A 26421-nucleotide genomic window follows, 5' to 3' on the forward strand; every position below is an offset into this window, starting at 1 on the left:
AAGATCCCCTGGAGAAGGGAATGGCAACCCAATCCCATATTCTTGCCTAAAGAATTCCATGGACAGAGGATCCTGGCGGGCTACCATCGATGAAGTTGCAAAGAGTCAGATACCCTGAGCAACAAACACTTTCATTCACAAAGCAGTGCAGCTGTGTGGGCACACACCCTCTCCCTGCCTTCTCCGCCCATCCTCCGTAATTCCCTATGGATGGTCTCTGGACATCTGACCTGTTACTCATTTATTTCTCTGACGATTCTCTCTTTCACCTGGAACTTAAGCTCTCTTCACCCATTTTACTCCTTGCTGTAAGGCTTTCCAGGTGACTCAGTGGTAAAGAATCTGCCTGCCAATGCAGGATGTGGGTTCAAAGTGGGTTCAATCCCTGGATTGAGGTTCCCTGGAGAAGGAAATGGCTACCCACTCTAGTATTTTTGCCTGGGAAATCTCATGGACAGAGTAGCTTGGCTGCGTACAGTCAATGGGATAGACTTTGAAAATTCTTTGTCCGATTTGCAAAGAATTGAACTTGACTGAGCAACTGAACACCCACATTGCCCTACCTCCTGATCCATTACCTGCATACAAGTGTTCAGTAAATATGTATTGAATGAACAGGGGAAATTGGAAATTTCAGATCAAAGGTCCCTAAAACATGATTATTTATAGTAACAAGACTTGATCACATTGATTTATTGAGTTAAACGTGCCTAGCATGTAATCCCGGGCCCTTCTTGGGTTACCCTACGAGGTGGCTCTGTTTTCATCCCATGTATTTTCTGCCTCCTGCCCCCTTGGCATTACAACAGAAACACTTCTGCATGTTTTAAAAAATTCTTGGTGTATCAGAATTTTTCTTCCATGCATGAGAGCATTCCAGATAGACTCCCGAACACTTTGCATAGCTGGAAGCGGAACTGCTGGGGCATAGAGGATGCCTATGTGTAACTTTTGGCACAGCACCGCCAGGTCATGTCTGAGGGCCCCTGCCGAGTCCGCCTTCCCATCCACCCACCAACACTTGGCATCACAGTGCCTGCTAATTTTTTGCCAGGCTAAGAGGTGTCAAGTGATGTCTCATTCTGCTTTTACTGGCATTTCCCTGATTGCTACCAAGGCCCCAGACCCCTGGGCCTGTCTTGCCCTCAGCCTGGCTCCTCTCCCACTCTGGGCTCACTCTCTCCTCTGTGTGTGTTTCTGGACTCAGGACAGACATCTGTCCCTTTGGCAGGCTCTGGGTCCCAGCCTCCCCTCTCTCTCCCCAGCCACCCTTCCAGAATTGCAGGCTAAGGTCGTGTTTACAGACCCAGTTCTGGAGTCTCATATTGCTGGGTTCACAGCCTGCTCTAACACCTATAAATTGTGCAACCTTGACCAAGGGCCTTAACCTCTCTGAGCTTCAGAGTCCTCACTTGCAAACAAGGAAGAGTTTTCTTGAGAATTTGCTGAGATGATTTATGCAGAGCGTTTGGCGTATAGTATGGGCTGAGTTTGTGGTGGCTGTTGAGAATCAGAGCCCACGCCATCCTGTGTCCTGGAGAAGGAAATGGCAACCCATTCCAGTATTCTCCCCTGGAGAATCCCCATGGACAGAGGGGCCTGGCGGGCTACAGCGCATGGGGTCCCAAAGAGTCGGACACCACTGAGCACATCCTGCCTCCTCACTGTCTGTTTGCCAGACTGGCCTCCCCAGCCTGGGAGGACTTGCGGGCAGGGCCGCCTTTGCTGCCTTTTTTATATTTTCAGCTCCTGATGGGCAAATCATCAGGATTTGATGGAAGGTATTGTGTCAGCCGCTCTGGAGGAGATTGAAGCATCAGATGGTGGGTTGGTCTAGAAGCTTTTATAAAGTCTCTTCTAACCCTGAAATTCTATGATCAGGAAATTACTCAGGAAACACTTCTCCTTGTGGGGTCCTTTCTAAGGTTTCTCAGCGGGGCTTTATTACACTGCAGGTAATTATAGGAGGCTGCAGTGGCAGCAGGGAGCTCCCTCTGGCCTGATGGCTGGTTGGTGTGTTCTGGAGGCGATCATCTTTCCACTGACCAGGGGATCGGAATCCTGGAAGAGGCAGGGCCTCCCTCTTCTGTAGCACAGGTGACAGCCTCAAGCTGGTGGCCCTCCACTGTCTACCCCAGGGGATGGCAAGGGAGCACTAATGAGGATAAAAAATATCAGGAAAGTCATCAAAAGCAGGAGCAAAGGGGACCTGTAGGACCTTTCATCCAGGAGTCCTAGTCCCCTCTGTTCACAGTGACCTTGTGGGTGGTACAAAAACAATAGGGATGAGTAAGCCCTGCGGCAAACTGGGAAACCAAGTTCTGACCAAAGGTCGTGGCTGCTGCTCACTGCAGGGGATTGTTGCTCTCGGGAATGGGAGCTCAGACTTCCATAATTTTCTCCTCCTTTGTTGAAAGAAGCTAGAGAGCCAGATTTTTATGATAAACTTTCTGGTTTTTTTAAGTTATAGCTAATTCAGAGTTTTGTCAATGGCTGTACGCCACAGGGGCCTTCCCTGGTGGCTCGGCGATAAAGAATCTGCCTACGGTGCAAAGACACTGGAGACTTGGGTTCAGTCCCTGGATTGGGAAGATCCTCTGTGGGAAGAACTGGGAACCCACTCCAGTATTCTTGCCTAGAAAATCCCATGGACAGAGCCTGACGGGCTGCAGTCCATGGTGTCACAAAAAAGCTGGACACAACTGAGCGACTGAGCGTGTTTACACACACGTATAGCACAGACAAAATACCTTTGTGAGGCAGAAGTTTCCACATCCTCTGATTTAGCACATTTGACAGATTGGGAAACAGGCTCAGAACCAAAGTTCCTGCGTAGATAAATCATGGTCCGACATCCCAGTGGGCTTTCCCAGTGCCTAAGTGGTAAAGAATCTGCCTGCAATACAGGAGACCTGGGTTCAGTCCCTGGGTCAGGAAGATCATCTGGAGAAGGGAATGGCAACCCACTCCAGTGTTCTTCCCTGGAGAATCCCATGGACAGAGGAGCCTGGCGGGCTCACAAAGAGTCAGACATGCTGAGCGACATGACTGAGCCCATCCCAACGGGCTCCTAACTTCACCTTGTTCCGAGGCAGGACCTGAAGCCCAGAGAAGGAAAGGCACCAGCTCTAAGTCACATAGCTGGTAATGGCAGAGTCTGGGGGTAAGACCAGGGCTTCTAGGCCTCCTCCCTGGGACTGTTCAGCTACTGGGCTGTCGTAAACGACCCTGGAATGGTTTCTATAAAAGCTTGAAAAAGAATGCAGCAGACAGCAAATTCTGACCCATCACCAATCAGCAGGAAACAGCTGGTGTGCAGTGGGCAGGGTGGCCGGGGCACTTCTGCCCCCAGGGGAGCTTTTTGTGTACTTGCTGAACTAATGCTTTTAGCTCCGAGGGTGCAGAGACCAGCTCTGGCCTCATTCTGAAGGGTCCCTCCAGCCGAATGCCTGGGTAGTCTGATTGCCCTTGAACTGGTGTCTTTAGAGTCTGCCTGTGAAATCTCAGGCGGTCTAGGGGAATGTTTCCTCTCCTTTGTGGTCAGCCACATGGCTTTGAGAAGTGAACCTGAGCTTGGAGTTGATCATGAGCGGTTCCAGTTCCCTATGTCGCGGCTGTGACCCTGGGCTGCCCGTGTTCATCACTGTTGCTCTGCTGCTGTCGCGGAGTTATTGCCAATATAATCAAGTGGATGGGTGTAAACTGACAAAGAAACAGCTGGAGAAATGTAAACTCTTTGCCCTTCTATTTCTTCTCACCAAAAGGTGACATCTGAGCTGGGGAAGGAAGGATGAGTAAGAGTCAGCCCAGTCAGCAAGTTCAAAGGCCCTGAGGCAGGCTGAACTTGGTGGGTTCAAGTGCAGTTGTGGAGTTAGCCAGAAGAGAACAGAGAGGGCAGGGGAGCACGTGTGAGGGCAAGGCAGACGGAGTGGCTGGGGGCTCTAGGAGTGTGGTTCCTGGAGGGGGGCCAGCTGCCTGGGATTTCATGGGAGGTGCTGTCCCCTGAGAAAATAGTAAAGATCTCACCCCCGAGACAGGCCCTTCTCGCAAGGCCAAGACTGTGGGTGGGGCAACAAGAGGTCCAGGAAATGAAGACAGAGGGGTGAGGGGAGGAGGCTGGATCACCCCAGAAGACATCAAGGAAGGGAGGCTGAGTGATCCAGACGGTGAGGTGTGAGGAAGGTGGGCAGTGAGAGGGACTTGGATTTTGCCGACAGGATGGGCGGAGGCCAGTGCGGATGCTAGCAGTGTGGCCTCCCTTTTTATGAAACTGGCTGAGCCACAAGATGCCAGAGACAGCCCTGAGCCCTGGACTAGGAAGGCAGGGTCTCAGAGGGCAGACCCAAGTGATGTCTGGACCTGGAATGCAGGCTCTTGCACCCCCCACAACCTCATTCCTTCCAGCCTCGCACATGTGCTCAGAGGTCAGGACCCCAGGAGGGCATCTCACTGCCCAAGGAACACAGACATCTGACAAGTCTCCAGGGACCATTTGTGCTCATGTTGTAGGCAGGCGGCTTGGGTATTCACCACCCCATAGAGGGCACTCGGAGGAGGGGAGGGGGCCACCTGAAGGAGCCTGGGCATCTGTTAGAAGGGAGAAAGGGGACAAGCCGGGGCTCACTCCTCCTGGTCTCACCCACTGACTCCCCTCCCACAACGAGGAGGGCACGGCCACTCTGAGCACCACGCTCCCGGGAGATGCTGAGCCAGTGCGAAGACTCTGGTCCACTCTGGGAGAGTCTGCAAGTCCCAAATCGCAGTTGGTTTCCCTGGGTGTGTGCCTTGCGGGGCGGGAGGAACTAGAGGTCAGGGGTAGGTCAGATGTTGTCATCCTTGAGATTCTGATAGGTTTGAAATGATGTCACTTTGCTGTTTGAATCATTCTAATTAGTGAAAAGTGAAAGTGTTAGTTTCAAAGATCTCCTTATACCCTGTGCTGTGCCTAAGATACAAATTTCCTGTTAAAGAATTTTAATTGTTCATGTGAAAACCCAAACTGGTTTGGCAAAGGGTCCATTTGGTTCTCTGAATTTGAACAGGCTGAATGGTTTTGTTCTTTCCTCCCAGCTCACTTCTGACCCACTTCCGGTTTGGTTAGCCTCGGGACACATGGCAGAAATGAGGCTTGGGACCTGGACTGTCCCTGAGTTGATTCACAGCTGGCCTGTGACCTGGGAAAAGCCCTTCACCTTCTGCAGCTCAATGGGCTTTCCTAAGTATGGAAACGATGATAGAGCACCATCAAGGTCTGTAGAAAGAGGAGGGGAGAGAACTTAGGACTGTTTGTCACTGTTGCTGTCAGCTCAATCTGGCTTCTGATATTGACTCTGCCGTGACTCGCTGTGTGGCCTTGGACAGGTGACTTCACCTCTCTGTGCTTGCCCAAATATGGGGTGATGAAAAGGTACCTGATACTAGGCTGTTCGGAAGATTGAATAGCTTTATCCACATAAAGTGTTTCACACAGTAAAACATCCACTAAAACGTTCTATTGTAAAAATTGCCGAACACATAGTAGGTGCTCGTTGAAGACAGTCACTCTTCTCTGTTATTAGATGCTCCGGAACAATTCCATTCTGTTAATCTTTGCCACTCTCACAAGGACTGCAGATTTCCTGCATATCTACCTTCCCATACACCATTAATGAAAGTTCCAAGCCCAGATAACCTTGCTTTTCTGTCCCTTAGCAAGCTTTGCCTTGATGAGAATTTTCAAATTGTGTTTGTCGATCTTTTAAAACCCAAGATGAGTATTTACTGCCCAAATGTGCAAGTATATAAAAAAGATTTAATTCAGGGTGCTGGATATTAAGGCTGCAGATTTAAAGAGGGAAATGACAAGGATTTCCTTTCTTTGCCCTTTGTGTGCTTGTGGCAACAAACACTTTGGTTTATCACTTGAAATCCTGTTTGAAAAGGTCAGAGGTTATTTGTGTGAAGTACGTGAGGACTCAGAAAGGAAGAATAGGAGGTGGGCGCCCTCAGATTTCTACTCCAGCCTCTGTCCATAACCCATGATGGATGTTTCCCCGTGTCCCCGTGCTGCTCCCAGCTGGGGTAGGTGCCCCGGGCAGAGGAGGACCAGGCTCGTGGTGCTGTCAGTGATGGAGGCCAGTCGCCTGTCCCCAGCTTTCCTGCAGCCTTCGGTCCACTCTCTCGTGGTTCCTGCTGTCCCCATTTTCCAGAGGAGGGGACTGAGGCTCCAGACGCTTTCAGCTCTGGCTTCGGGTTGCCTGGCCAGCGAGCAGCAGGACCTGCCTCTTCCTTTGAGTGGCCACGAGCACCCCGCCCAAAGCCTGCACTCCGCCCTGACTCCTCCCCAGCAGGAGCTCCCCACGCTTCCTGTGCCCCATCCATCTGATGTGGGATGACAGGAAGGGGGGCAGATTTATGGGCCTTGTGGAAATGCTTATCAGCCTCATGTCTGCCGGGTGCCTTCACACGAAAGCCCAAGAAACTCTTTGGAAAGTGGAGCTGATGTTCCGAGGACCACTAATTGGTTGACTCACGAGCCTTAATCACTGGCTTTGACATATTTGATGTGAAAGATGGACTTGGCCTGGGAAACCCCAGTGGGACAGGCATGCACTGGTTTTCCAAGGACAGAGCTCAACTAGAGAAGGTGACTAGGTTGGGGTCATGAAGAGTTGCTCGTCTTTGCTAATTTGCTGGGTGACAAGCCTCTACTCCCCCTGCCCCGGGGGAGGTGAGTCGCATGATCAGGCCCTACTTCCTCGTCCTGTAAAATCACCCCTTGGCTCAAAGTGCTGGGCTTCGGGTAGAGTACACCTGGCTCATTCCTGCCTTACAACCTTGCACAGACTCTCCCCTCCACCTGCTCTCTGCTGTCCTCACCCCTGCCTTTTCACGGCCCGCTCATTCAGGAGCTCAGCTTGGAGTTCACCCCAGGGCCCACTTCCCTGTCCCCCACTGTCACGCCATCCCCCTGACTTGGCTACCCAAGTGTTTGCTGTGCTCCGCTCTGTGTGATGACCGAGCTGCCAGAGGAGAAAGCTGTTTCCTCGTTCACCGTGGGGTCACCAGCACCATTCTATTGCTCTCTATAAAGCCAGGAGTTTGGACCAGATGGTGGCCCTGGGAGCCTCCCCGCTCTGCAAAAAAAGTTCTCGGAACTTCAGAGCACTTCACGTTGAGGCTTTCTCTTCCTGACGTCTGACTTGCCTCACCCAGGGAGGCCCAGGTCTCTCCCAGCAGAGCCTGAGGCTGGGATTTGGGGCATGTGGGTTACTGAGGAGGCAGTGAGGGGAGATGGACAGGGCAGGGGGAAGACAGAGGCTGGGCAGGGAGGTGTCTTGGGATGGAATCAAACTTCAGCCTGACCCCAGGGGCACAGGGCACCCACCAAGGGCTAGTTCCAAGTGGAGGCAAAGGGGGGTCACCGTTGAGCAGCTCTGATTCCCTCTGTCATAGACTGGGGGCCAGGCATGGTCTCCTCCCTGGCTGGGCAGCTCCTGTCTGGCCAGGAAAGCCCTTTGGAGAAAGAGGCAGCTGCCAACAGCCAATAGACACAGCAGCCACCCAGGAAAGGCTCTCTGGGCTGGGTGCCAAGAGGAGCCACTCTCTGGGGACCCAGCCCCATCCCCCTGCCTGACCCTAGCTGAGGAAATTCAAACCCGAGACCTGCCCCACTGGGTGAAGTGACTCCAAGGATCACTGGGAGTCGTTTGCTACCTGCAGAAGGGCCAGTAGCTTCTAGTTACCAACGCTTGCCCCTGCAGGCACTCAGGTTTCCTGCCTGTCCTCCAGGACAGCCCCAGGGAGGAAAGAGGTACTGGTTTCTCCTTTCTTAACGTCCCTACTACATGCCACAAATGGTTCTGGAAGCTTTAAGGGTACGATCTCAAAATCTACCTCTCCTACCAACCCCGAGAGGTGGGGCTTACCTCACCCCCAGTATCAACCCTGTAAATCAACTATGTGCGTGTACTAAGTCGCTTCAATCATGTCCAGGCCTTTGCAGCCCCATGGACTGTAACGCACCAGGCTCCTCTAGTCCATGGGATTCTCCAGGCAAGAATACTGGAGTGGGTTGCCGTTTCTTTCTCCAGGGGGTCTTCCTGACCCAGGGTTCGAAACCGCATCTCTTATGCTTCCTGCGTTGGCAGGAGGATTCTTTACCTCTAGGGCTTCAATGAAAAAAAGTTCTTCTTTCATATGGTTTCCATGGAGAGTAGGAGGTAGGCTGGCCCCACCCTAGGCGGTGACTCCCTCATGCCGGCCGGGGCGACTGCCGTGCAGACACTACCGTGCACAGGTCATCCATTATTGATGGGCAGAGGTCAGCGAGCTCAGGCCACGGGGAGAGAAAGTGGCCCCGGGGGTTTGACTTTTCACCCCCACCCCCAGGAGGGACAGCACTTTGCACACCTCACAGGTGACGGGAGCTGGTGGAGCATGAGGCTGGAGCTGCTACAAGCCCGCAGGCTTATGTGTAATAATAATAACACCATAGGGTGTTGTTGTTATTTAGGGAGGGCCCTCCCTGCTCCCCCATGTTTAGGAAAAGCAGCTAAATAGCAATGATGCCTCCTGATTTCTCAGATTCAAGCTCTCTCTCGCTTCCCAAAACACCCAGCAGTCTGTTGCCAGTTAGAATGTTCCGGAATCAGACCCCGTCCCCCGCCTCCACGCGTGATCTGGGACTTGCCACCAGTTCACCCACAAGTGCCACCTGTCTGTCCTCTGGGTAGAGAAGGGCTTCGACCCCACAGGCTTTGCCTGACGATCCTCGGTCTCCTCCTCTGTCCCACAGGAAGCTGTAGGTTAACCCACGTGTGGAGTGTCTTAAACTCAGTGCAGGGCGCACAGTGGTCGCTGGGTCCGAGCCCGCCCTCCTGTCTTCCCTCTAGAGCAGGAAGCCAGCTTAGCAATCAGGCAGCGTGGAGCTTTCATGTTCGGTGTGGAACAGGAAGCCTGCACCCTCAGGTCCCCCGACTCCCCCCACCCCCGGGACTCTGAAGGTGACTGCTGTCCCCTCTGCCCTCCACGTCTCTATCGCTTCTCAGCGCTCAGCATTCACTCTGTGTCTGAGCTGAGCACGAGGCAGGCTCTCTCCTTAGATCTTCACGCCCTCTCTGTAAGACTGAGTTTCGTTTTTTTTTTTTTTTTTTTTTTTTTCTCTCTCTTGGCCATTTTTCAGATGAAGAAACAGAGGCTCAGAGAGGTTAAGGGACTCCCCCGAGATCACACAGCCAGTAAGTGGCAGAGTTGGACTTTGAGCCCAGCTCTCTGACGCCAGAATCTGTGCTCTTAATTGCCTTGTTTTCTGTGCCTTGCGCTGTTGGATCGTCCTCTTCCACCTGAGTGTGGGAGATCTGTGCCTTGGTGACTTTCATTTCTTCCTGTGCTTCCTGCAGCATCCAGGACAGAGCAGGCTCTCCATGCCTACAGGGCATTGAGAAGGCAAACCTTTCTGACCCTACTTGGTTGTACAGTGTTCAGGTAGTGGTGTGTGTGTCTAATCACTGAACTGTCCTGGTTAACTACTTCCACTTTTTGCCACGTTCAAATACATCAGTATCTCCAGTATTCTTGCCTGGAGAATCCCATGGACAGAGGAACCTAGGGAGCTACAGTTTCCATGGGGTCACAAAGGGTCAGACAGGACTGAGTGTCTAAGACACACAAGTTCATCAACATTTCCAACAGATACAAATAAGAAATGTGTTATACCCCCTTATTGTAAAGATCAGATACCCTATGTGCGGACTGTATCCATAGACTGTTTTGAAGATGAGTGGGTCCTTTTTTGTGTGATTCCAAAAGTAGGATTCCATGGTGGGACGGAGGGCAGGGCGGTGAGTGCAGGCTGGAGCCCCCTGTTCCTCCCCCCGCATCTGACTGGGCTCCCACAGGGTACTGATGCTGTCCCCCAGCCATCCCCCTGCAGCCTCGCCTTGGCTCTGACTACACCCACTTTGCGTCGGTCCTCCTGCTTCTCACGTCTCTTCTCTTCCATCTCCTCTTTCTCATCCTTGAAACCAGTCTCTGCCTTTTCAGAAGATTTCCTGGAACTCATCTTTGAGAACCCTTTGAATATGAACAAGCCCCATTTAGTAGCATGGCCTTATGCAAACTACCTGATTTGGTCTCCAAACTCCTCAAAGAAAACCCCTGGAGTTGGAGAGGAAGTGGGTGTGATGTTCATAGGCCACCAGTGTGGACCTTGGGTGTGGTCTACTAACGGTTTTGGTTTTTGAACCCCCTTAGTGGTAATGAGGAGGCCCAGCAGCTGGGCCAGGGGTCCCCCACCCCGAGCCATGTGACCCAGAAAAGCTGAGTTTCAGTAGCTCGTTTCTGCCTGGGTGAGATTCCGTTTAAAGAAAACATGAAAACCACAATTGATGTGCTTGTCCGGAAGTCTGGAAAGCTGGTTCTAAGCCTGGTTCTGCCACATCACCCAGTGTGGACTTTACTAAGTCCCTCCTCTTCATGGGGGCCTCAGTTTGTCCATCTGTACAGTGGGTTATGGACCAAGTACAGCTAAGACTGACCCCCGGCTGTGATTTCTCAGCTGCGGCATTGGTGAGCCTTTGATGATGCTCTTGCAGATTCCTGGGTTGACAAGGAAGAGCCATGGGGACAGAGGAGTGAGGGAGATGTGGCGTATGATCAAAACAACACTGTACCCTGATCAAGACAGCCCCAGAGCCAGATGCACACGTGGGTTCAGGGATGAGCCTCCCGTGACCGACAGAGGCCATCTCCCCACTCCAGGGAGGTCAGTCAGAGGCTCAGACCAGAGCCGTGGGCCCCACAGTGGGCCAGGGGCCTCCGCACAGGCAGTGTACCTACATCGTATTCCAGCCACAGAGGGACTCAGCAGGCAGCTCTCACACCTGCAGACCACACCTCTGAGTGCCGTACAAATACACAGTGCGGTTTTGTAGTATTTTGGGGTTTGCTGCTTTTGCAAAAACCAAAGGAAGTGTAGGCTGGGCTCTGACTTCCTCTCCCTGAGGATGGCCGATCTGCTTGGGCGGGGACCAGCAGAGCTTAACGAGGACCGGAAACCTCCAGACACAAGGTCTAGGGATCAGAGGGCACCTGCTCCCACCCCTTCACGGGTCAGGCCGACTGAGTTGTCATTGGAATCGTCCCATTCGCCATGTGAGGACACCGAGGCTGGGAAGTGACCGAGACCCCTCACTCACACTGTGCACACACCAGAATGCACCTCTGCTCCCTGAGCTTGGACCACCTCTCACCCTGCTGTCAGTCCACACGGACAGGTTGAGGCCCCAGTGTGGTTCTCAGCGAGATCGACGCAGCAGTGAGGGACGCTGGTGAAGTTCCTGCCCCCCTGGTTGGTGGGGAGACAGATAGACAAAGAAGGAACTCGGATGCAATGGGGTGTCCTTCTGCGATTAAGGCTGTGAGGGAAAATGCAGCTGAACAAAAGGGCTAGTGACAGGAGTGATCCCTAGAGCGATCCTGTCTTAGGGTGATCGGAAAAGGCCTCTCCAAGGAGAGCGGCTGGGCAGAAGCATGCTTGCAGTGAGGGAGCGAGCCCTGTGGGCTCCACCCTAAGACAGTCTAGGTGGAGGGAAGAGCATGTGCAAAGGCCCTGGGGCAGGGCATGTGCTTACTGTACCTCGCACCCTTGGCATCTGATGGTCTGGGTGTTTGCCTTCCCACCTTCCCAGCAACACAGCTCCTGATCATCACCATTATTCCCTCCATCCGCCACCTCCACGTGTCTAGGGCTGTGGCAGGGAGTAGCTGTTGCATGGTAAGAAAAACCAGACAGAACTGACTGGAGCCGAGGGAAGGTGTGACTATAACAAGAAATTGCTGGTCTCATCCCTTCATCTTCTTTGCACAGTTCACTCCTGGGTGGCTTCTCTAGTGCCTCAGTCAGTAAAGAATCCGCCTGCCATGCAGGGACAGGAGTTCAACCCCTGGGTGGGGAAGATCCCCTGGAGGAGGGCTTGACAAGCCACTCCAGTATGCTTGCCTGGAGACTCCCCATGGACAGAGGAGCCTGGTGGGCTGCAGTCCCTGAGTCTGACACCGCTGAGCTACGAAGCACAGTGCACAATGCTCTTGGGTGACACCTGAGATAGTTTCACCTTCTTGCTTTGCATTTATTCTCATAATGCATGTTTGAACCAGGACTGCGTTTTCAGCATGCTGTGGTGCACTAGTTCAAGCTCATCTTTCCAAGCAGGGCAGGAACCTGGACCCCAAAATCACAGGAACAGAGCAAGAAAGTAGGCTGGGGCTGCACTGCTGACCTCAAGCTGAGCGCAGGAGAGGAGGTTCCAGCGCACGGAGCAAGGCCTGGGGTGGGGGTGGGGGCGGGGGCCTGGCCATTAGCGGGCTGTGATCTTGAGCAGACCCTGTCCCCTCCGGGCTCCGTTTGCTTCCTGTGCGTCCTTGTTGGTGCTGATGCTTGTCTAGCTCCTTCCGGAGCAGCTCACAGCCCGGGTGTGCCGGAAGGGACATGCTTTGGGAGTGAGGGACACCAGCTTCTAATCTCCCTGCTGCTACCACATTTACCACCTTGGACAGGTCACATCCTCTCCTAGAGCCTTCGTGTCTGCACCTGGGGGGAAGAAAAAGTGGAGAGGCCTGATCCTCCCTGTGATCCTCTGCGATCTTGAAATGCCACAAGCCTTTGCCTCCAAGGCAGGCAGCAGCCCAGCCCAGGGACAGAGCCTTCTAGCAGCGCCCCTTTGATTCTGTAGACCTGGAGCTCTCAGTGAAGAGGTGCCCAGTGAAGAGGGCACGACCTTGGCTGTCCTGCCTCAGGCATTCAGATTGGAGCTTCAGATAGTCCTCACCTCCCCCTGATCTGAGACCCGGGGCTGCAGAGCCAGAAACTCATTTACCGGAGCAGAGGAATATGTCTTGTTTCTTCAGGGCCCAAAAGGACTTATTAAGTCTTCCATGAACTGAATTTCATTCAGCTGGAAAAAGAATAATCAGAGAGCAGTTCCGCCTGGTTAGTTGAACGTTTCTCATAAGAAAGGGTCAAAAAGTTCCTGTACCATGAGGCTCAGCCCTCCCTGCTTCCTCCGCAGGGAGCAGGCAGCCTGGTGGTCGACCAGCAAGCCCATCCACGTCACTGGGCTAATGACCTGTCCATCTGCCCATAACAGGCCCCCGTGAGGGGCCAGGGCCCAGGGCACCAGAGACACAGCCTGTGCACTCAGAGCACTTAAGGCTCAGTCTGACAGTTTTCTACATCTGGTCGAACTCTAGAGAGTCTGTGACTGAGTTCACTCGCAAGGTCACAAAAATGTGAACATTCAGAAACTTTCACTTTTCTATGTTTTCTGTTTTCCACAATGTTTACTCCAAATTCACTGGTGCAACACATCCTTTGTTTACTAACTAAAGCTAATGTCTGCCTCCCCTTTAATCAGTGCAAATTTTCTTCTGGTCCATTCCATTCCATCCAGTGCATCCTAGCCTCATGTGAATTCTGGGGAAAAGGAGGGGCGAGGGCACCAGGGAAGTTCCTGGGAAAGTGGCACTGGAGACATGGAATTCACCAGCCGGGAGGGGACAGGAAACAGCCACTCCATCAACAAGGGATTTGGGCTGATAGTAAAATACTTTAAGATATGGAAAGTAAGCTCTGGGGTTTGATTTATTCCACTTACAAGCTAATGGGTGTATGGTCTGGGGTTTGATTTATTCCACTTATGAGCTAATAGCTAACTTGTTAGTGTTTTGGGGATACTGACAGAACACAGAGGAGTCCTAGGTCAGAGATAAGAGACTTGTGAAGTGGGGGAGACCCTACTCCTTTCATGCCTGGAGCCTCATCTCAGGATGGGTTCTTCTGTACAGTCAAAGCTGTGGTTTTTCCAGTAGTCATGTATGGATGTGAGAGTTGGATCATAAAGAAGGTTGAGCACCAAAGAATTGGTGCTTTCAAATTGTGGTGTTGGAGAAGACTCTGGAGAGTCCCTTGGACTGCAAGGAGATCCAACCAGTCAGTCCTATAGGAAATCAGTCCTGAATATTCGTTGGAAGGACTGATGCTGAAGCTGAAACTCCAGTACTTCGGCTGCCACCTGACGCGAAGAACTGACTCCTTGGAAAAGACCCCGATGCTGGGAAAGATTGAAGGCAGGAGGAGGAGACGACAGAGGACGAGATCGTTGGATGGCATCACCAACTCAATGGACATGAATTTGAACAAAGTCTGGGAGATGATGAAGGACAGAGGAGTCTGGCATGTTGCAGTCCATGAGATCACAGAGAGTGGGACACAACTTAGCTACTGAACAATAACAGCAACATAACTTAGTCAATAATTTCAGAGGTTGAGTTCAGGAAACAAAAGGGAGTGAAGGTTCTTGGTACCATTTCCTAGGTCATGGCTTATCAGTAGGCACTTATTCTCTACACCTGTTATCTACCTGTAAAATAGGAAGGAAATAAGCACCTAGGCATATACGTTGAATCAGAAGACCATGTGCTTATTATTTGCATTAATGTGAGGAAGCAAACTCACCCTGATGATTCAGCCTTCTAGGTTTTGGATTATTTCTTTCTTAACTGAAATTGAAATTGTTTGAGTTGCAGCTCTAGTTCACAGCACACATGCAGACACTTATGTAGAATTCATCTGCCAGGATCTTCCCTGATAAAGATGCTGGTCATTCACTGGGAGAAGGGAGGACGTGAAGGTAAAAAGGGTCAGGTTCCCAGAGAGCAAAAGAATAGAGCGAGAGAGAAAACAGCTGAGGCAGCGCCTCTTCAGATCTTGCCCCAGTGGACGGAAAAAAAAAAAAAAAAGCATCATCAATAGTCCATCTAAGAAAGAAATGGAAAATTTTACTTGGGCCAACCTGAGGATCACATGTTGGCTTAAAACTCAACATTCAAAAAACTAAGATCATGGCATCTGGTCCCATCACTTCATGGCAAATAGATAGGAAACAATGGAAATAGTGAGAGACTTTATTTTGGGGGGCTCCAAAATTACTGCAGATGGTGACTGCAGCCATGAAATTAAAAGATGCTTGCTCCTTGGAAGAAAAGCTAGGACCAACCTAGACAACATATTGAAAAGCAGAGATATTACTTTGCCGACAAAGGTCCATCTAGTCAAAACTATGGTTTTTCCAGTAGTCATGTATGGATGTGAGTTGGACCATAAAGAAAGCTGAGAGCTAAAGAATTGAAGCTTTTGAACTGTGATGTTGGAGAAGACTCTTGAGAGTCCCTTGGACTGCAAGGAGATCCATCCAATCTGTCCTAAAGGAGATCAGTCCTGGGTGTTCTTTGGAAGGACTGATGCTGAAGCTGAAACTCCAATACTTTGGCCACCTGATGTGAAGAACTGACTCTTCTTCAACACAACTGAAGCGACTTAGCACGGCAGGAGGATCATAACCCAGGAGACAGTCTTTCAGAAAGCTCAGAGGACTATTCCTCATGTTAGAAGTCAGAGCACAGTTATACACGTTTTAGAGACAAAAAGTTCTACGTCAGATGACATGTTATGGACAGTTTACACAATCCAGATCTACACATCCAAAGCAAGCAATGGGTTATGGGTCTTTGTGAACCCTCACAAGATTAAGAAGAAAGGTTATATCCTGAGGAATCTGGTGGCCCTTGATGAGATGAAGGAGAAATCTTCTAAGGAAGTGAAAGAAGGTGAAAGTGTTGTCACTCAGTTGTGTGTGACTCTTTTCAACCCCATGGACTGCAGCCTGCCAGACTCTATCCATGGGATTCTCCAGGCAAGAATTCTGGAGTGGGTTGCCGTTTGCTTCTCCAGAGGATCTTCCCGCCCTAGGAGTTGAACTCAGGTCTCCTGCACGGCAGGCAGATTCTTCACCCCTGAGCCATCAGGACCTCCCATCTTTTAAGCAGATCTGGTCAATACAGATGTGAACACACACACTAAAATGAGTGTTAGTCAGGCTTCCCTGGTGGCTCAGATGGTGAAGAATCTGCCTGCAATGCGGGAGACCTGGGTTCGATCCCCGGGTTAGGAAGATGGTCTGGTTAATAGGGACGCACAATCCACACTATAATGGAAGGAGCAGGCCCACATGGACAAAGATAACCTTTGTGTTTAAATTTTTCTCCAGAGGAAAATTTTCTTGTCTTGCTGTAAAACAGGCTTGATTTCGTTATCCATCACTCTTACCCTGTACTGTATATCTGCGGAGGGCTGTAGTTACCCCAGTGTCCCTCCCACAAACTCCACTGGTCCCTGTGTCAGCTCAGGATACTCAAACACAAGGATGTGCATTGCCCCATGGCTGGGTGAGGTCTCCCAGCTGGCAGAACAGAAGCGCTGGGACTCTCGGATGGAGACCCTGCCTGGTGTCAGGTACGCTCCACCAGACCCCAAGACAGGCCTGGACCCGCCACCCCAGCCAGCCTCTGAGACCCCAGGGCAGCAGCCAGCCTCTTTAAAGCCTGCTTCTCACCATGGCATTTCAGGAAAAGATGAAAGGAAGTCTGTGCTTTAAAGCAAATTAGGCAGAACGAGAGGGTTTCAAAGTGCCACGCTCCCCAAGTGGGAAGCTCTTTGATGGGCAACCGGGGACAGACCCTCCAGTCTCCCACCCTCAGCCTGGGGAGCTGGAGCAGAACGGCTTTGTCCCCAAGCACCTGTGGCCACAAGGGGAGTATTCACCATCTGGGAGGGGGTGGTCAGCGTAGCTCACTCTTTCCTGCCTTTCTGCTTGACTTGCCTCCCCCACTGCATAGAGGATGGGTAGTAGCTGTGAGCACTTTGTAGGGAGGAGTGGGAATGGGAGTAGGGCTGAGTGGGTGTGTGACCTTCCAGGTGGCATGAATGCACCCACGGTAGGGGTGTTGGGCTCCAGCCAGCACTCCAGTTGTGAGAGCAGCTCAGGCTGGGGGGTAGACGCTTAGGTGCAGAGCTCAGGCTCTTGAATCCTAGATCACCTTTTAGCGTCCCTCTTTCCACATGTACAGCCTTGGGCCAAATGGCTTAACCTCCCTGAGCCTCCATTTTCCTTATCTGTAAAATGGGCATATTAATAGGTTCAGTAAGTTCACAGGAAGAAAGCTAGCTCTTAGACCAATCCTGAGAGGTACACTCAGCACACAGTCAGGGCACAAGGTATGTCTGCTCTTAACAGGCTCTATACAGAGGAGGAGTCAGATAGGCTACTTGCCCCTGTGGAGGTCACAGCTCGTCTCTGTCTCATTTCCAAGGCTTGGGTTTTTACGGTTCCGATTCTGCACACGAAGGATCAGTGTAGTCAGGGTGGCTCGTCACATAGCTAATCATGCTTTGGAACTTCAGCCCTCTGTCCTCTTTCTGCTTCTCTCACAGGAAACAGAAATTGGCCTGAGTTCTCTGTCTCCATCCCCTGCTTGCCCGATGGCTGACCATGATCGTGTGCTTTAACTGCTTGAGCCCCTTTGGTCAAATAAGGCCTTGGACAATGAGCACTTATTATTAGTAGATGGCATTCATTAATTACAGAGAGTGAGATACAAGGCCAAGGGGCCAAAACTCCAGTGGCGGGAGAGGGCCACCTGGCTGTGGGCATCCCTCACATCTCCCAAGGGGGATTAAGATGCAGGGCAGGGCCTCCCACAGGCACGGCAGCCTCAGGAAGGCTCTGACCCTCGGTTGCATCTCAGGCTCATCCCTGGCCAGGTGCCCTTGAACAAGAGCCCTCAGCCTTGACCTTGACAGAGGCAGCATCACCCCCTCACGGCCTGGGAGAGGCGCCCAGCTTGGTGCCTGACGCACAGCTGTGGATGTTAGAGACAGGTCCCCTGCCCCTTCCCTGACACACCCACCAGCACTGGTTTCTCTGGGACTCACCAGCTGTGGGAGCAAATGGGGAATACTCACTTGGGGGTCCCCCTCTCCCGTGGCTCCGAGCCTCCCTGCTGCTCCCGGCTCTGAGGACGCCTGCCACGCCCTCTACGTGCGCAGGTCATTCCTGGTCTCTCTGCTCTTGCCCGGCTCGCTGGGCCTCTGCTGCCCACAAGCTGCCTGATCTCAGCCACCCCAGGAGCTCGCTGCAGCCCCTGACACCATCCTTGCGCATCTGCTCAGACAACTTTGCTCTCAGTCCTCCTGGTGGACAGCTGCACAGCCCTACATCAAGGGGGGAAGGTGTCCCTCCTTCCCAAGTTCAGGGCTTGGGAGGGGGCCCCACATGGGTGACTTGGGCCCAAAGCGCTGCGGGGTTGAATACACAGAGCAGCCCCTCCTCTCTTCCCAAACGGGGCTTGGCCAGGGGTGGGGAGCTGGGCCAGTTCTATCCCAGTCACCCCACTGGACACCATGACAGTCCTCCGACCCTTGACTTCCAGGGATGGTTTGTGCCAGACACGTGCTTTTCTGGGGCTCCTGCCCACCCCAGAACACAGGTGGGTGCTGGGCTCCTTGCCTCTTTGGCTGCTGGGTTTATCCTGCAATCTGAACCCCCATTCTGGGCATCACCAGAGATCAACCCCCTCAACCCCCTTCAGGAGCTGATTGGATGCCCCTTGTTAATCATTAGAATTCAGATCTCCCCTTGAAGTCAGGGGGCCTGGGAGGAAGTCAGGGAACCCCCAGCTCTTTAGAACCAAGGGCAGACCCCCGAGATGAGGGTGTGGTGGGGGCTTCACCCTTCTGAATCGCCTTTCCTTTGTCGTGACTTCTCCGCCACCCAAATCAGGGAAACCCCTCTTTCTTCTGGGACCTGGTGTCTGCCTGGAGGTGCTTACACAGGGCAACTCCTGAGATTCCTGACCACGTTACACACTTTGGATATTGTGTGCATGTCTTTGGACTCCGATTTGAGCATCCCTCAGTCTACACACATAAGGAGATTTGTGGATTTAAATTCCCTTTTGTGCAGCTCAAAGCATGAAAATTGATCTAGCTCCTTCTCATATGACCCTAATCCTGGTTAATCGTGTTTCTCACGGGTGCTTCTCCAAACTGCCTGCTCTGAAGTCCAGCTGGTGCGTCCAGGAACCTCTGCTTTGTCCTCCAGCTCCCCAACACAGGAGCAAGCAAGAGGTACTAGGGTGAGGAGAATTCACAAGTCCTAGAGAGGATTCCCTCGACCTGCCGCACTTCTTGGGTGTGCAGGAAATGGGCAAAGTCATTGCAGGAAGGAATGGAGAAAAGTGAAGCCCCCCAGAACGGGCTTCCCAACGCACCAAGATGGAGGCAGGGCTGCTCTCCAGACTCCAGGGGGCGTGGTGTGCACACCGTCCAGTCCGGGCTCCACGTGCTGGTTGTGTGGATGCCTTCTGCTGCTCACAGACCATCGCTGGCTCCCCATTGCCTTCATCCCAAAGTCTGCATTCCTAAAGACTTCCATCACTGGGCCCCCGCCTACCACAGCCACTCCTAAGGGTACCCCGTTTTCCAGAACTGTGCCCCCCATCACCACCAACTCACTGTTTGGAAGCCACTTGGTTTCCGCCACTTCTCTGATCACCTCCATCAGCCCCAGGGCCCCTGCTGTGTTCAAGGTCCAGCTCCATGCCCACCTCATCCACAGAAGCTGTGTCCCTCCTCCCTTCGGTTGTTACCAACCTGCCACTTCCAAATCCCTGGGGACCTTGGGATTCCCTCCTTCGTTATGCTGGCCCCTCATGGGCTGCTGCCCAGGCGGGTTTCACTATCTACCAGTGAAGAGAGGTGGTGGTGCTCAGTGAGGTGTTACAGGTGTCCTCACGTGCCCAGGTGAGAAGCCAGGAGGGTGGCATTGAAGAGCTCCTCCATGGTCATGTGACCGTAGGTCTGCCCTGTACCAAGGAGGTGATGATAATACTACCTTCCGCAGACAACTTGTGACTGTCTCGCTCACACCCGGGCTGGTCCCTAAGAAGCCACATGTCTTTGAAGGGTATCCACCCTGGAGAGCCTCTAGGTGCCTTGCCAGGTGTCCAGCAAAGAAAGCGTCAGATATTGACACAGCTGGGTGGGTGGGTTGCGTGAATAGACGGGGAGATAGGATGAAGGTCACTCCCCGTGGCCACCAGATCTGGTTAGGGATGTTCTATGAGCCTTGTTGTTGTTCAGTCGCTCAGTCGTGTCCGACTCTTTGTGACCCCATGGACTGCAGCACACCAGGCTTCCCTGTCCTTCCCCATCTCCAGAGCTTGCCCAAACTCCTGCCCATTGAGTCAGTGATGCCATCCAGCCATCTCATCCTCTGTCACCCCTTCTCCTCCTGCCTTCAATCTTTGCCAGCATGGGGTCTCTTCCGATGAGTCCGCTTTTTTGCATCAGGTGGCAAAAGTACTGGACCGTCAGCTTCAGCACCAGTCCTTCCAATGAGTATTCAGGGTTGATTTCCTTTAGGATGGACTGGTTTGATTTCCTTCAGTCTAAGGGACTGAGTCTTCTCTAACACCACAGCTCAAAAGCCTTGGTTCGCAAGAAAAACAATGAGGATTCTGTCTGATACCTGGATATTTAAGTCCAGCAGAAGTCAGAGAGTTGACGAGTGGGAGACAGCCGGTGAATCGTTCACAGACAGGGCCTCGGGAGTGGGTGGGGTCAAATCCCAGGCACCACCCAGAGCAGTCAAGGGTTAAAGGGGCCTGGGCCTGTGACTCACCTGTTATCCAGCAGGAGGCAGCGTTGGGAAGAAGCTGGTGGGTGTTACCCCGGGAGCCTGGAGGCAGGGCTTGTTAGGGTGCCCCCTGGTGGAACCTGGAATCTGGTGAGCCTGGAGCCTGCATGGCACCCACAGGGACGCCCACCCCAGTGCTGTCCCTGCCCAAGGCTGTCTCATTGGCCGGAGGACAGGGAGGCTTCTTGATGGGTGAGTCCCGGGCAACGTTGGGAGCAGCGTTGGGAGGATTCCAGAAAGAGCCTGAGCCAACTTCCTGAAAAGCCCTCCGAGCTGCCAGGGCTGTTCTTGAAGCAGCTGTTTCTCTGGGGAGAGACAGGGTAGGGGCGGGGCTACAGGGGGCGGGGCTTCCTGCGGACCACACCTCCAGGGGATGATCTTTGCAGGACGTACAGGGTCCATTCAGAGTGGGCCATCCAGGGCAGGTGAATGCCAGCGTGATTCTCAAGGGCGTGGTGTGGCCCCTGGGGATGAAAACCCATGGGGTGTTTCTCATCCTGGGGCTGAAGAGGACTGAGACCTGCAAACAGAGCCATCGCATGAAGAGGGCCATTGACAGGAGCCAGAGGCCGCCAGGTCTTGGCTACCCCACGGGGGTCGGGAGGGGCCAGAGCCGTAAGCGTCTGGCCTCAGCCCCCATCCTCCTTTCAGTCTCCTGTCTGTGCCCGCACGGCCCAGAGCCAACCAGCATGGGAACTCACGGGTGAGGCCCCAGGGCAGCCCTGGGCACAGAGCAGAGTGCCAGGAGTGGAGGAAAGGAAAGCCAAGGTGCCCAACTCACCACCCGAGCCCCCGGGAGGCCGGGCCACACAGCTTCGACCCTTCCAGGAACCTAGGGCCTGCCGGGCAGGGGCGGTGCTGCGCGTGGGAGGTGCCCTGCGGCGCCCCAACCCAGAAGACTTTGGCAAGTCGGGACCCTCCAGAGCCTGACCTCCCCTCTGCTGCAAAGCCTGCTGAGACTTCCCCTGGCCCCTGGTATGTGGCTCCAGCCCTTGCCTGACCCACCCCCACCCCTACCCCATCTTGCATCTTCCTCTCTGGGTTTCTGCTCAGCTTGACTGTCTCTCTCAGTTCCTGCCAACCCACCTGCTTTCCTGACAGGCCTTTGCACCTGCAGCTTCCTTTGCCCGGAGGCCCCTGTCCTCTCTGCCCAGTTATTGGCCCATCCTGTGGTCCTCTGGCCGTTACCACTTTCTTAGGGGACCCCCGACTCATCCCCAGCTCTCTCTTCGATCACACGAAGCAAAGGGTAACAGATGGTTCTCCAGAGGAAAAAATCCAATACAATAGATGTGTGTGTATATTGAGAGATTAAATTTTAGGAATTGGCTCATGCCATGTGGGTGGGCAGTGGCGGGGGGCATGGGGTTCCCTGGTGGCTCAGTGGTAAAGAACCTGCCTGCCAAAACAGGAGATGCGGGTTTGATCCATGGGTTGGGAAGATCCACTGGAGAGGGAAGTAGCAACCCACTCCAGTATTCTTGCTGGGAAATCCCATGGACAGTGGTGCCTGGCAGGTTATAATCCGTGGGGTCGCAAAGAGTCAGACATGACTTAGCGACTGAAAAACAACAACACGCAACGCGGGGCTGGCAGATTCAAAATCTGGGTGGCAGACCTACAGCCTGGAGACTCAGGCAGGAGTTGATGATGTAGTTGTGGTCAATGTTGCAGCCGTAAGTGTGAACTCTATATGGCCAGCTGGCAGGCGGGCAAGTCAGGCAGGATTTCTGTGTTACTTATCGTCACAGCCTGTTTGCCTCTCCCCGAGGCCATCTCTCAGGCCTCACCTCACTCAAGCTGGGCTGCTCTTGATGATGTGTTCTGGAGCGATCTGGGTCTGGCTGCAGCCAAATGCTGGTCCTTCTTGAGCCAGGGGAGAGAGAGACATACACAGAGCTAGTCCAGGTCCAGGCTGGGCCACACAAGCCTGGCTGCCAACTTTGTGTGTGACTCAGAGGGTGGGGCTGGCCGGGAGATGCTGACCAGGGAGGAAGCAAAAGCTGGGAGAGGCGAGGTCACATCTACCCTCTGCCAGGCCCCGAACTGGCTGCACGCAGATCCTCATGTCGCCGCTGTGGCGTGGTCACTGTCGGTCTCCCTCAACTCGGATGTCACAGGGGACTCAGGGCGGGGCCCCCACCTGCTGCACTCCCCCTCTCCCAGTACCCCAGCTCCTTAGGATTCTGTCTCTTGACAGCTGCGGGCCTCTGTTCCCACCTCTGACAGATGGAGCTGGCACCCAGCCCTAGAGCCGTGACTGTCCAGTACTGTGGGTAAACAGGGTCTGCAAAGGGACAGCCTCCATAAGCATCTGTCCCCTGATGATGGATTAATCAGTGCCTAATGCGGCCCCCTCAGCCCCTACTGGCTCCTTTCCCTGTCCATCCCAGCCCATGACGCCCTCCACCCTCCTGCCCCCGGCAGGTGTGGAAACAGCCACGCCAGGGCAGCTGCGTGAACAGAGCGGGTTCCTTCTAAGGACCCAGGCAGTCTTAGAGTCAGGCGCCTGCTCCCCTCTCGGCTCTGGACTTTGCCGTGTGTCGTCGGATGCGTCGCTTCCCCTTTCTAAGCTCAGTCTCCACTTCTGTTCAGTGAAGTGGGCAGAAAGGAGAGGGCCGGGTGCGAGTGTTAGATGGCACTCCTTGCGGGAAGCCAGAAGCCGCTGGAGGATGTCAGAAGTGAAGCCCAGCATTCAGGGAGTGCTCACTGTGTGCTGGGCGCAGACCCCTGAGCTCTGCCTGCACTGATTGGAGCCTTTCTCAGCCCAGCCCCATGAGGCGTGTGTGAAGTGTAAAGCGAAATGAAAGTTGCTCAGTCGCATCCGACTGTGACCCCGTGGTCACATGGACCCTGTAACCCGCCAGGCTCCTCTGTCCATGGGATTCCCCAGGCCAGAATACTGGAGTGGATAGCCTTTCCCTTTTCCAAGGGATCTTCTTAACCCAGGGATCCAACCCAGGTCTCCCACATTGCAGGCGGACTCTTTACCAGCTGAGCCACAAGGGACGCCCATGAGGTGGGCACCGCCTTATCCCCAGGTGATGATGAAACTTCACTGAGGCAGAAGCTTCAGAAGGATTTGGTTCAGAGGATCTGGGGCTTAGACAGTCATTGGAAAGGTGATGGGAGCCGTGCCCTCAGGTATATCAGTCCTGATGCTGAAGGCTGGAGCCCAGAGGCCAGGAAGCCACAAGAAGCCATCACAGGGATTCCCTGGTGGTCCTGTGGTTAAGAATCCACCTGCCAGTGAAGGGAATACGGGTTTGGTCCCTGCTCCAGGAGGATCCCACATATCGAGGGGCAGCTAAGCCCACGCACCAGAACTCCTGAGCCCGCTCCCTAGAGCCCCTGCTCTGCAACAAGAGAAGCCACACAAGGGGAAACGTGTGCACCATGACAAAACGTAACCCCTGCTCGCCACAACTAGAGAAAGCCGGAGCACAGCAATGAAGACCCAGCATGGCCAAAAATCAGATAAAATTTTTAAAGTAACTCTCAAAAAAAAAAAAAAAAAAGATGCCAGCTCAGAGTGTGGAGATGCCCTGCAAACTGGAAGGTGGAGGGAGACAGAGGGGTTGGTCCACAGAGCAGCTTCCGCCCCCACAGGAAGGAGGACAAGCCTACCTCCATGCTGATTATCCATTATTGCAGAGCCCCCTGGTCAGGGGAAGCTGGGAAGTGTCATCTCTAACCTTCCAGCCCCTACGATGCAGAGGAGAGAGCAGAAACAGAATCCCCAGCCCAGAAGATGCTAGCCGGCAGGGACCGTGCAAGCAGGAAGAATCAGGATACCCTAAAAGCCCTCGCGTTGCACACAGGTTAACGCTCCAACAGTTGACCCTTTGAAGAGAGAAGGGCCCCGTGAATGACCACAGATGCCCATTACACTCTCACCCATGCATCGCTCTGGGACCCTCCTCCCTGAAGATCCTCAGAGGTCCTGGCCAGCAGAGCAGGAAGAAGTGAAGGGCTGGTTGTCCCATCCCTCAACGCATGGAAGCAGCTAATGAAGCGAGTCGGAATCATCATTTTCCTCATTCCCCTAGTTTGTCCTTTCATGCCTGATTTCACTCAGTCTTTTAAATAACCCCGCCAGTAAGGCAAGCCAGGGAATCTGTTGGACTTTTTACAAATGAGGAACCTGAAACTCAGGGAGGGAAGAGAACTGCTCTGTGCCCTCAAACCAAGCTGCTCGCTTCTGTGCAAATCCTTTTATCCCACAGCAGCCCTGTCTTCGGGCTTTACAAGTCTCGCTGTGGGCTTCCCCGGTAGCTCAGGGGTAAAGAATCTGCCTGCAGTGCAGGAGATGCGGGTTCGATCCCTGTGTGAGGAAATTGCCCTGGAGGAGGACATGGCAGCCCACTCCAGTATTCTTGCCTAGAGAACTCCATGGACTGAGGAGCCTGGCGGGCTACAGCCCATGGGGTCACAAAGAGTCAGACATAACTGAAATCAGTGAGCACGTACACAGTCCCACTTTGTGGATTCAGAAACCAAGTGTCAGAGAGCTGCAGTGCCTTACCCCTGAGAACAGAACTAACTGGGAATAGGAAGAGTTAGGATTTGAACCCAAGTATGTCTGGGCCATTTTTTTATTCCAACAACCCACTGGCTGTGATCCACTGGCACAGAACCAGAACAGATGGATTCCAAGTGTCCAGTGACCAGTGGCTCCAGAAGACAAGCAGAGAGAAGCAGCTCAGTGTTGAGCAGTCTCAAGAGGTGAGGAGTGACAAATAGTAATAATGAAACGAAATGAAAATGGGGTACAGGACTCCCAGGTCAGCTGAAATGAAGAGGCCAAGAAGCAAAGCAACAGAAACCTCAGGAAGAGTGCCATTATTCTGGACCTTTTTTATTCCTTTTGAGGCATTTGGCAGAATTTAAGTTGCATGGGACCAGAGCCTAAGGAAACAAGCTGAACACAGCAGCTGAGAGATTGAAAAGCTAGACTGAGCTTTTGACAGTCTCACAGTACAGGGGAGACAGAAACTGGAAGTGAGAGAGTGCATGGAGGAGGCATGCCTCCAAACTCATAGGCCTCCCAGCTTTCCTTTAAGAAGGACTATGCCCTGGGCTTCCTTGTGGCTCAGTGCAGGAGACTCTGGTTGCATCCCTGGTCCTGGAAGATCCCACAGGCTGTAGAGCAACTAAGCCCCTGTGTTCAGTCACTCAGCCATGTCTGACTCTTCATGATCCCGTAGACTTAGCCCACCAAACTCCTCTGTCCATGGAATTTTTCAGGCATGGATCCTGGAGTAGGTTTCCATTTCCTACACCAGGGGATCTTCCCGACCCAGGGGTTGAACCTGGGTCTCCTGCACTGGCAGACGGATTCTTTACCACTGAGCCACCAATAAAGTGGCTCAATAGTCCACTAAAGGTGGAAGTCCACTAAAGGTGGAAGCAATTCAAATATCCACGCATGGTAGTCAGTCGCTAAGTTGTGTCTGACTTTGGGACCCTGTGGACTGTAGCCCACTAGGCTCCTCTGTCCTTAGGGATTTCCCAGGCGAGAATACTGATGTGGGTTGCCGTTTCCTTCTCTGTGGGAGAAGCCCCCATGCCACAGCTACTGAGCCTGTGCCCTGGAGCCTGGGAGCTGCAACACTGAAGCCCACAGCAGGAGTGGCCGCTGCAGTGAGAAGGCCGTGCAGCACAGCCAGAGAGTAGCCCCCGCTCGCCACAGCTAGAGAAAGAGAGAGAGTGAAGTCGCTCAGTCGTGTCTCTCTTTGCCACCTCATGGACTGTAGCTCACCAGGCTCCTCCGTCCATGGGATTTTCCAGGCAGGAGTACTGGAGTGGGGTGCCATTGCCTTCTCCAGGGGATCTTCCTGACCCAGGG

The 26421-nt window shown here is 53.2% G+C and overlaps 1 protein-coding gene across 10 annotated transcripts in view; it reads left to right on the top strand.

Moving 5' to 3' along the window:
* Positions 1 to 26421, top strand: part of ST3GAL1 (ST3 beta-galactoside alpha-2,3-sialyltransferase 1) — an 89985-nt gene that overhangs the window by 39111 nt on the left and 24453 nt on the right. For 2 of the 10 annotated variants that reach the window (XM_042254067.1, XM_060419994.1), the window contains one exon: positions 9164 to 9218. The exons of 5 other annotated variants lie outside the window; for them this stretch is intronic. The gene's annotated coding sequence lies outside the window, so the exon portion shown is untranslated. Of the gene's footprint in view, positions 8985 to 9163; positions 21549 to 26421 lie in introns of all 10 variants that reach the window. 3 more of the 10 variants (XM_060419993.1, XM_060419992.1, XM_060419995.1) reach the window with 3 other exon arrangements.

The sequence above is a fragment of the Ovis aries genome, chromosome 9, assembly GCF_016772045.2.
Source record: "Ovis aries strain OAR_USU_Benz2616 breed Rambouillet chromosome 9, ARS-UI_Ramb_v3.0, whole genome shotgun sequence".
Lineage (NCBI taxonomy): Eukaryota > Metazoa > Chordata > Mammalia > Artiodactyla > Bovidae > Ovis > Ovis aries.